This window comes from Aythya ferina (assembly GCF_964211825.1).
Source record: "Aythya ferina genome assembly, chromosome: 7".
NCBI lineage: Eukaryota > Metazoa > Chordata > Aves > Anseriformes > Anatidae > Aythya > Aythya ferina.
The window spans coordinates 13,801,062-13,812,125 of NC_140302.1; positions in this window are offsets into that span (position 1 = coordinate 13,801,062).

Genomic DNA, 11,064 nt, shown 5'->3' on the forward strand with positions numbered 1-11,064 from the left:
TTTGAGCTTTAAATTTTAAAGGTCCAGAATTCAATGGTAACAGCATTTTTCCCCTAACATGCACGTTTAGTGAGTACCAGTTTCTAGAATTATCTACTTATAGAAGTTCCTTTTAAACTGAAAAAAAAAATAAATACAGATTTGCATGCTTTTTGTTTTGCTTAGGTACCTATGTAAGTAATACAGTTATTAACTTGTCAACTAACTATTCTGCCATGTGTTGCTGTCTTGTACACAGCGTATGCAGATTATCCCGGTGCCAAACTAAAAGTTACTACGTCTTTCCTTCTGCACTCTATGCATTGGGCCATGACCTTTCACTTCTAAATTTCTTTATTCAAGTTACAGACGCCTCTGAGTACAGGTTTTGATGTGAACTGTGCCCTGTTTGTAGTGCTAACCCCTACCATCAAAGGGCACAAGAAACGGTCTTATTCTGGCACGAGGAGAAGCATGGCTGCAGTCCAGCACTGCCTGCTGTGTGTTTTCCCTGTACGTTTCGGGTTGCTGTTTTTTCAGGGACTGAGATGCTGGCTGGGTTTCTTGCTAATCGCTCCTTACCCTGCCAGAGGCCCCAGGATTCCCACTTGCTAATGTTCCCTTCCCCACCTCCCACCCCTTCCCCACCTCCATTTGCTCTGAGAACATGAAAGTACTTAAAAGCTGTTTTAATTACCTAGATTCTACAGGTGGCCTCCCTGGTTGTGTTTGGAGAAAATCTAGCAACATGGAAAAGGAATGGGACAACAGGGTCAGTGAATGGTTAGCTGCTGCAATTACCCAGAGTAAAATAATGAAAACAAGCCCTTGAATAGCGAAGTGGTCTGTGAGAGGCTGAGCAACACCAGATGTGATGGCAGGGGTGGCCCCATGTTGGTTGTCCAGTGCTGTTGCCTCTTGGCTCCTGTGTCATATCCCAGAAGATAAGTCCTTTTTACGCAGCTTTGCATCTTTGCCCTGGTTTATGGTAGTACTCTAAGTAATGCCTTAAAGAGGAGAGGCATGTCAGTCCAGTTGTGTTGCTTAATAGGAGAAGTGTGGTGCACAATGGTGCATAAAGAGACAAACTACCTTAGGACTGCAGATTTCATTGCACTCAGTGAGGCAAATAATTACTCCAGGAAATAACATTTCAGTATCTCACAATCAGCATTTCTCTAGTTTACTTCTTGCATCATTCTGTTCCTATTTCTTCTGGCCTTTCAGAAAGGACTTCTCCCTCCAGTGCCACTGAAGGCAGCTCAAAGGCAAAGCTTGTTGCTACCTTTTGTCATTGCTCAGACAGCTGAAAGATCAATTTGGTCCTGTTTTGAAGTAAAGCTGAGTTTATGCCAGTTGACACAATGGATATAGTAATGGACTATAGCCAAAGTTGGAGGAAGAGTTGGTCAGTTTTAACCTGATGAAGAGCAGAGATGGACATAAATTCCCCTTTCTAACAGTTGCTAACATTTTTCTTTTTGGCTGCTTGCGTTTTCCCTTTTGTAAACTTGTAGAACAAAGGAATTTGAAGGACAAAAGTCTTGATCACATTAGTGCTTCAGTTAGTGGAGTTTGCTCTAATTTACCAGTGTTTCCTACTAGAGGATTAGTCATTGTTATGCAGCATCTCGGGTAGCCCTAGATTTTCAGGAGAGCTGGAATATGGTGAAGTTACAGTCTTGATTTCCAACAAGTACTAAATACCAATATTCTATTCTTTTCATTAATGACAAAAATGAGTTCTGAGCACCTCTGAAAAGTTGGCAGTAGGGACATTTGATGCAGTACAAAACTACAGCTTGGTGTTTGTTGTTCCCAGCTGCCATGAGTGCTGTGCTCTCTGAAAGACAGTGGTCTAGAATGGCTGCTATAGATGGACTTCCACTGAAGCTGACACTTTTACGCATAGTTTAAACTTAAGTTGCTAGAAGACAAAGACTAATAGTTTCCTATTTTGTTTTTAGTTTGTTTGTTTATCAAGGCTTGTATTTCATTTCCTACAAAGCATTTGCTTTTTTGGCAGTATGATAAGTCAATTAGAAGAGGCCACTCAGTTTTCATCTCATATTTTCCCAAATTTCACAGAATGCATTTTGGATAGTTTTCTTCCTTGCATTCTGTCCATTCCATTAGTCCATCTGCAGATCCTAATAGGAGGCATAAGGGCAAGCCTAATACATAGCAGTAGGTGGTAGCACCAGCTGCAAGCAAACTTGCACAGCTTTCTCAAAAACGTTGTCTTCTGCACACAGAGTATCAAGTATTGGGATGATACAGTTCTGTCATGTGAAAAAACCTGCAGGTGTATTTCTGAAGTGGGAAAAGGATGATGTATTCAGAAAAGGGTCAACTTTCCAGTGCCCTTTTCACTGCTTGAAGTGGTGTCTGCACCGAACTTCTGTGCACAACCTTTGCCTATAGGAAAGAGAGGTGCTGGCTGCCCAACTGCTGGTGTCTCTCAGCCTTAAACATGGACTTGACCTGCAGCACTTGTCAATACCAAGGATGTGAGAATACCTATATTTACTGACATTCCCTGCAAAGTTATTGCCCTCCTAAAACGTGGGTATCAATTACAGCTAGAGAGAAACGTGTCGACTGCAAGGTCAAGAGATGAGAGCATGTAATCTGGAGTTTCCATCACAAGTAATTATGCTTGTGCTTCAGCTATTATAAGTTACAAGGTTACATTTCTTTTGTGGATGTTTGCTTCTAATTAAAGAAAATGCGTGTGCGGTAAGAACGCTGCATAAATAGATGTGAATTTTTATCATTAACTCGGTTTCTTAATGCATTCCTTTTTCACACGAATCTTTTTTTTTTTTTTCAAATGTGCTTTGTGTATATGTTGAATGAATTTAACAATGTTCTACTGCATTTATGCTTAACTTTTATCTTTAGAGGCAAGTGTTGCCTGCAGCACAACACAGAATGAGCTTTATAGTTTTGTCTTACTCTTTTCTTCATCTTTGGTGTATCTCTGTTCCCTATTCTCATTTAGTGCCTGCCTGTGTGGAGGAACTTCAGACAGTTAATCTAGTTGTGTGAATTTAATGTTGACTGCTGAAACCAAAATGGACAGTATGGATACACTCATTCAAGAACAGAGGCATTCTGAAGTGAGTTACACTGCAGAAACAAAAGTTCCTTGAATTCCGATGAGCACACTCACACCACAGTGTGAGATGTGCAAGTACTTCAGCTAAAAATAAAGTCAACTTACTTTTCGCAAGTGACTCTTTGCAAACAGCAAAACTCAGTTCCCATAACTCCAGCATCTTGATAAAAGAATGAGTCCGTGCATTCTACTTTTATCCCCAGCATTAATTTCTCTTGTAGCAGAACAGTTTCCCTTGAAGACAATGCTTTCCATTTTCTCCGGTAACCTTGCTTCTTTATGTGTGTTTCAATTATATCATTTGTACTCCCTGCTTGTCTTCCTTATTGTTCTTGTATTTATGTTTTCATTATTTACTATGGTTTGAGTATGCTGGTAGATGGAGTAATATTTTTTGACGCAAGTCTTTTATGATGTTTATTGATGAGACATTTGTGAGAACAGTCCCTTTGTACCCTGTTCAGTTATCATTTGTTTTGTGTTAATGTGCTGTTTTTCAGAAGCCTTTCTGTAAGATGCATAAAATGAGACTCCCAGCTGAGAGTAGTTCACAGAACATCTCCTTTTGGCATAGTAGCTGCCTTTGTATTTTAACTGAGAGTCGATGAGTGTTCTGAGGGTTGTATGAACAAGTACATCTGAAGCTACACTAGTTTAGGATAAATATAACATGGGATGTCAAGTGCATGCTTCCACAGAAATACTCACCTATGTTATGTGTGTGTAGCATATTTATATAATGGGAGATTCTCCTATCAACTGTGTGGTCTTGACAGTTAGTTTTCTGCCATCCCTTTTGAAACTCTTACTGTGTATGACAACTGTTAAAGGGAAGGCTAGTAGCGTATCTTGGTCAGTGGAGAAGAGACAGCTCTTTCCTCTCTATATAATTGATATATATCTCCTCAAAGCAGAGATTGCATTCAGTTAACAGTGGTGTTGAAAGATGCAGAAATAAGAAAGTGATTATAAAGCTGCTAGCTGGAGTCTGGAGAAAATTTGTCTCCCATTTCTGGGAAATACTTGTAGAATCTTATTTAAGTCAGTCTGGTTTGGCATTGGATATATACCATGAAAATCTTAGCAGACTTGATGAGAAGAGAGGAAGATACTATAGTCAACATTACACTGGCATAAATCTACCCAAATTTGAAGAAGAAGAAGAAAGTTGTTTATATTATTTTCATCTTCCTTCATGTACCCTTTTCCCAAATTATCTAGATTATGTAGATGCATCGTGAAATGGTTACCATTCTTTGTCTCAATTGCATGAAGAAGAATGCCATTTAATATTTTTTTTGCCAGTCTTGATGAAATCAGATTGTATCATTTGATATAGAATTGGTATAGCACCTTGTACAAAGAGGCTGTTCGTTCTGGCCCTTGTCCAGCCCAACAGGAAAATGTGTAGAACTGATGTATATGGAGAAATATCTGAATGTAATAACATTCAGATAGTGCAACTCACTGAGGAAGGGAGATGATCTGGAGCTGCTGAAATAGCAACTAACACAAAAAATAGGTGTTATTTGTTTGATCACAAAGCATTCAATGCTTTCAGTACCTCAGCTGAGTCCTAACAGCAAAGGGACATGAGAGAAGCAGCCCTTCCTGCTGTGCCCTGCCCTGCCCTGCCTTGCTGAGCTTGAGTTCTTCAGGAGTCTGTAAGAATGGTCAAATGCACTTTCATTTTTTCTGAAAATGCCTTAATATCCATCCGCACCCACCATCTGTCATGAAATTTCAGGGAAGAGAAATACTGCATTTGAAAAACAGCCTTCAAGAGCAGGGAGAAACGAAGGACAGAAATGCCACAATGCTATCTCCACTTTATAAGGAATATAAGTTTGTATTTTGCAGACCCTCATAATTTTCAAGCTGCAGAAAATGGGCTAATGGAATATATATAATGTATTAAAATAATATAAAGAGAGATTTATTGACTGCAGAGCAAATATGGGCCCTTTCAGTCTTTCACATTAAAGAAAACAGCTTTTTGTGACAAGAGAGGAAGTGGGAGTTGATGTTCAGAGTACCCAAAACAGAGAAGAGTGGTCATGTCTTCAGCCATAAGCTTTTCTGTCATCTTCTGTCAGCTGATTGCAGTGACAGCTGTAACACCAATGGAATACACATTTTGGCTGTTTCTGCCAGCGTCTTGACTTCTCACATAAAATGGTTTATATCTGCAGAAAATACAGGCATGTGCTGAAAACAGCCAAGGACTTTCACCTGTTGATACTGCTGTTGTGCTGGCACTTTGCAAAAGTATAGCAATCAGAGAGCTGTGGTGTTTAGGGAAGAAATCCAAGTGGTATAAAAGCAAGCATTACTGTTGATACTGAGTGAGGAAAAAATGCCAGTAAAGGAAGAAAATGAACAAGAACCCTTTAAGACAAATTAATACAATTACTTTGCATGCCTTGGACATCTTGCAGATGATTTTGGACAGTAAATAGTTTTCAGGGAATGCCTTGTTACAAGGAAATTCAAGATACTGCAGGAAGGAACACCACCAGCTCTGCAGACAGGTTGCTCCAGAGCTCAGGGTCTGGGTTGGCCATAGGTGCAGTGTCTCTGCAGAGCTCCTATTGCTTACTTATTTGTACTACTGGCAGCTGTTCTCTTCTGCAAGTATGATATGCTGGCCAAATTCTAACTATAATCCTTACAGCCTACTTAACTTAAAATAGCACATACATTAAAATATGTCATTTGTCTTCTAACTGAGGGTGGTGTTTTTAAACAATTTTCATTTTTCACCCCCAAATATGGCTCTTTCAGCTTTGAATATTTCTCTATTTCTAGCTTGTTCAAGTATTTGGAAGGCTTTATGCATTGCATGTATGAGAGAAGCTGTTATAAGTATTTAGCTTGTTAAAGCATTAGTGATTTTTTAACTTCAAAGCTGAAGTAAATGGGTGTACTTGTAAAGACTCTAGCATGTTTTTGTTTGTTTTTTTTTTTTTATTTATTTTATTTTTATTTTTTTTTAACAGAACGTTACCTTAGTAAATCTGTCACAATAGTTTGGGACTTTTCACAATGTGCCAAACTACATTTTACCTTAGTACCACTGGGATTCAGAAACTAGACAAAGCATCAGAGAGTAGAACAAAGAATATTCCATACCTGGAATATTCCTAAAAGACACTGCCTGGATCAGTTCTCTCTCCAAGTGCCACTCTGAATGCTCACTTGTCCATTCCTTTCCGCAGACCCTTCTCAGTTGTGATCCTACAGTCTTCCAGTGAAAGGAGGTGCAGCTTTGAACCATCCAACCCCTCCCACCAACACCACTCCTGGAAACGTTCAGGGTTGAGCCTTTACTGCTCAACGCACAGGGTGTCTGAACTCGCCTTTTGAAGCATCTGCATTTCTAGAGCACCATGCGGGTATCCAGGTTTTATTTTCTGCTCTGGCAACTATCACCTAGAGACATACAATATCTTTGCCTTATTATATCTTGCCATCAGATTTTGAGCATCAGGAGGGTGTTTCGGGCTCCATCTTTTGGTCCATTTAAGTGTTCATGTATATTGAATGTATTGAACATATAGCCTGTGTTTAAGTCTTGGCCATAGTTGAAAATACAGAGTGAAAATTTTACATAAGAATCTGTGTGTTTTATTTGCTTGAATTTTGATAATTTTTACTCAGAATTTTGGTCTGGATGGGCCCATTTTGTAGTTGAATTGTATGTTTCCTATTTGTCTGTGATGTTTGAAACATCACACCAGCCTATTGATAGTTTACCACTTGTATTCCAAATAGTTAATTTTCTGAGAGGAAAAAAAAAAAAAAGGGTGTTGGGGGGTGAGTGGTATTAGTTGGCAAGGATTGGTGAGTAAAATAGTTTTCCTTCATGGGTGGTGATGGTGGGTATTCATAAGAAAAACAGTGGAGTCTGTGGTTGTGTTTTCCTTTCAGTTTGAAGCTCTGGGTCATCCTTAGAAGGTTGTGTAGCCTCTCCAGGCCTTGCCCTTGGTCTCTGTAATAGGAGCACCAGTATATCCTTTCCTCATAGAAACGTGCCCTGGATAAGATTGCAAGGTACTTAAAAGCAACAGGACTGGAGTCATTACTGGATAAACTGGATAAATGTTTCTTACTTGTTTGATTAATATTCTCTTAACACAGCTGGACAAGTAACTGGAAGTGCTTTTTGTCCATGTTATAATAAAAGGTAGAATTATTTTATCTACAAGCAGAACTTTTACCTTAGAGTATTTCAGCAAGTAGTTTTAAAGAAATCTGTGGTGAACAATGTTTATGAAACAGCTAATCTTAGATAAAAGTGTTTAAAGAAGGCAAATATTGAACTCTAAACCACTGCTATTTGCAAAAAAAAAAAAAAAAAAAAAAAAAAGAGCCTGGTTTCAGTCAAAGTAATGGAAACAGCTCGTGTGCTATCTGTGAAATGCTCTGCAAGGCTTGGATTTCAAAAAAAGAAGTCTACTTGCTCACAGACCATCTTTAGGCCAAAAATGCATTGCAAAAATTAGTGTACAGAGGGCACATGCAAATCAGAAAATGTTCAATGGTAATTCAAAAATGAAATAGTTTTACCAATATGTTTACTGTTTGGACAGTTAGTGCTATTTCTAATTTTTTTTTTTCCTTGTAGTCAGGCACAAAGCAAGGGAGAATGGAGCTCCAAAAAGGGAAGTGTTCAAGGTTGCCTTTATGTTATCAGTATGTAAATGTTTAAGTATAACATAATAAATGTTTAAGTATGTCTTCCCTGCTTTTCAGGCTAGGATTAGACCATCACCAACATGCCTAGGGTGAGTGTTGCTCAGTCTCAGAGCCACCCTTATCCATGTTGCCCTTGGTATTTAAGACACCACAGTCTGTTGGAGAAAACATAACACAACATTTTCATCGTGTGGTTTTGTTTTAATTGGATTGGGTTTCAGCTAGGTCTAGACAACCACTAATGAAACTGTGGCTTTCACATATTTTTCACTGAGACTGACCAGAACTGATAATTTATGGCTTGTAGAGCTGATGACTTTGCACTTTCCAAGTTAGATCTGGAGCCAAGTACTGCAGTAATTATTCTGCAGTCAGTTTTTAATGGATCTTTGAAAGCTCAGCTTGGGACTCAGTGAGGACCAGAGGCAGTGCAGCAGAGGCACTGACAAAATTGCAGTGGTCACTAGCAGTTTATGCAAACTCCAAATCTCACCATTGCCCTTTTCCAAAAGAAGCTTATGGCTTATGATCAAAGTGACTAAAGTTGCTCTGTTTTCTGCAGAAATTAGAGCAAAACTATCACACATACATATATATATATATGACTGCTGAAAAGTTGTGCTAAAATCACTGTGAAGTAGTCTACCACATCTTGCTGCCTTTTCCAACAACTGAAGATACTCAACAGCAAGAGGATCTCTAAATATGCTTTTTTTTTTCTTTGAAGTGCCACTTCATAATTATTCTGTTAAGCTCAAATGGAAAACTAAGATGAAATGTATTTCAGAAAGAAACTGAGTTGAAATGCACAGGGAATCAAGATAATGCTCACTCAGGTTGTAGATGGAAGCTGCTTGATAAGCGTGATGTTTATCTCTTTCAAGATTTTCCTTGGATTTCTCTTGGGACATTTTCTGATTGGGAGAAGATACCAAGAGGGAGAGGCTGTTTTCAGCTGTATTGTACATAGCATGTAGTAGTTGCTTGCCTTTCCTCCTCTACCGTTTGCATTATATCCTACCATAGTTCAGCCCCGTTTAATTTACTCCACCGGCCTCTTTAGTAATTGCATGGGAATGCCCCAACTTTTATAACATGACTGTTTTAAAATTAACAGTCAAACAAGCTTTTCTCTAGTTAGACAGAACATGAGCTACTACCTTCCCTCTTCTGTCTTCAGGTCACTTAGAAGTCAGCTCCCAAACTCAGTTAATGCCCCCCAACCTGTGTGCAGCTATCCCTGGTGCATATTATCATTTAGTATGAACAACTGTTTCACAGCACCGTGTATATACAGCTCAGCATGTCATTATGACTGATAGAGTTATTCAGGTATTCTTAAAAGCTCCAGTATTCGAGAGCTGCTTAAATCTCATGCAGATTACCTACCATAGAGCAATAGAAGGCCGCTGTGTGATGTCATTGGACCACAACTTGCAACAGCACCTACAAAAACATCCAAGATGCTCATCATCATCAAAAATGATACTGAGAGGCCTAGAGGAGCAGCTTCATGTACACTCTAAAACAGTGAAACAGCTTTATATATACACAGCAAGACTGAAATACTCTATCAAAAGAATGTTAAGAGATGGATCCTTGGTGTAAGGATCTATCCCCTGGGTCTTGAGCTGTGCGAAAAGCTTTTAGAAGCTAATGGTGCTTCTTATTTTTGAAAAGGGTCTTTCGCGATGTCAGGTAGAATTTCATGCATTTTATGGTAAACAGAGGCACTGCACATCAAACTGATTGAAAAAAAAAGCCTCCAACTGCTTCCTTCTGTGGAGCCCTGTATTGAAGTGGTCCAACTCAAAAAAACCAACAACAATAATAATAGTAATGGGGGCGGGGGGGAGAGAAGGGTATAAATTGGGTGACTTAAAAGCATCCTGGCATAGAACCTGTTCTGAACCAATGCAATTTGTCAGTCTCTGTTGGATTTCAAGGCTGTTTTACATTATTATTTTTCCCAATAAATTAAGGAGTTTTATTGTTTATTGTTTTTTTGTTTGTTTGTTTTTTGTTTTTTGTTTTTTAATGGAGGTTTTATTTGTTTTCGGTGTGTTTATGTCCATCCCCTCCCACTTGAAGTGTTTGTTGCTGTTTCCAGTATTTTGAAAATCATGCTGTCTCTTTCTTCTGCTACAATTGACCCATATTCTATTCCTCCATGCCAAGCAGTAACTTTACCTATAAGTTGTCTTTTCTTGAGTTTTCTGAACTTGCCTTCTTTATCCTAGGCATTTGCTAATTTGTTAACCTTCGCTCCCATTCTTGTCTGAGCAGTTAAGTACAACAAAGGGATGATTTTCAGTCTGGGAGAATACTAAAGCATTTTGGTGGATATTGCAGCAACCAGTGACTATGTAGAAAGAGTATCTGCATCTCTTAACCCTTTTGATTTCAGAAGTTCTGATTCTCCTTGTGACAGAGGTCTCCCTATAACTTTAAAGTTCCTTTTTAGCTCCTTCTAGGCCACCACCTGCCATGTACACAGATCCCACATTTCCCTGTCCCTTGGTTAGCAAGTCTATCCCCAAGCTCTCTGCTGAGACTGTCCTTTATCAGTACAAAGCTGGGCTTTATCTTCTACAGGTGTTCTCTGACAAACATGGAAGTATGCTTGCACGTACTAGTGACCTACCCATTATAGCTCTTTATGCCCTTTATTATGGTGATTTAATGACATCCATCTATCAAAATATAGCTGAGAATTCCTGCTCTTCCCTATGTGCTTCAGGGTGACAGAAGGGGGAGTATCACATGCAGGCAAGGAGCCTGCATTGCTTAGTGAGCTGAATAATTAGTAATTTACGAATTCAGTAAACAGTAAACTTGCTCTTGACCTTCCACTTGCACCAGCTGCCCAATGAGGCACCCAGCTGACATGTCCAGCTGCCTGATGCCTCCACCCTGTGCAAAGCCTCCACCAAAGTTCCTGCTTGCTCTGTGCTGGTGTTTCAGAAGGCAGCATGGTACTGCCTACTCTGCATTGTGCTTTCTGATTCATGCTAATTCCTTCATCTTCCTATGGAACATTAAGCATAATCACGATATTGAAAATGGAGGCATTGCAGATTTAAAAGTGGGATCTGCTCAACTAAAAATAGCACTAAAGCAAACCCTGTCCTTCTGTGCTGAAGGACTGGCGGACTGGCTGGTATTTACAGTGCTGTATAGTCATTAAATGCGAGCATAGGAGTAGGAAAGAATGCCAGCCAAGAGGGACCAGGAATTATAGCCTTGTCCCGGTTTATTCCAAGCTC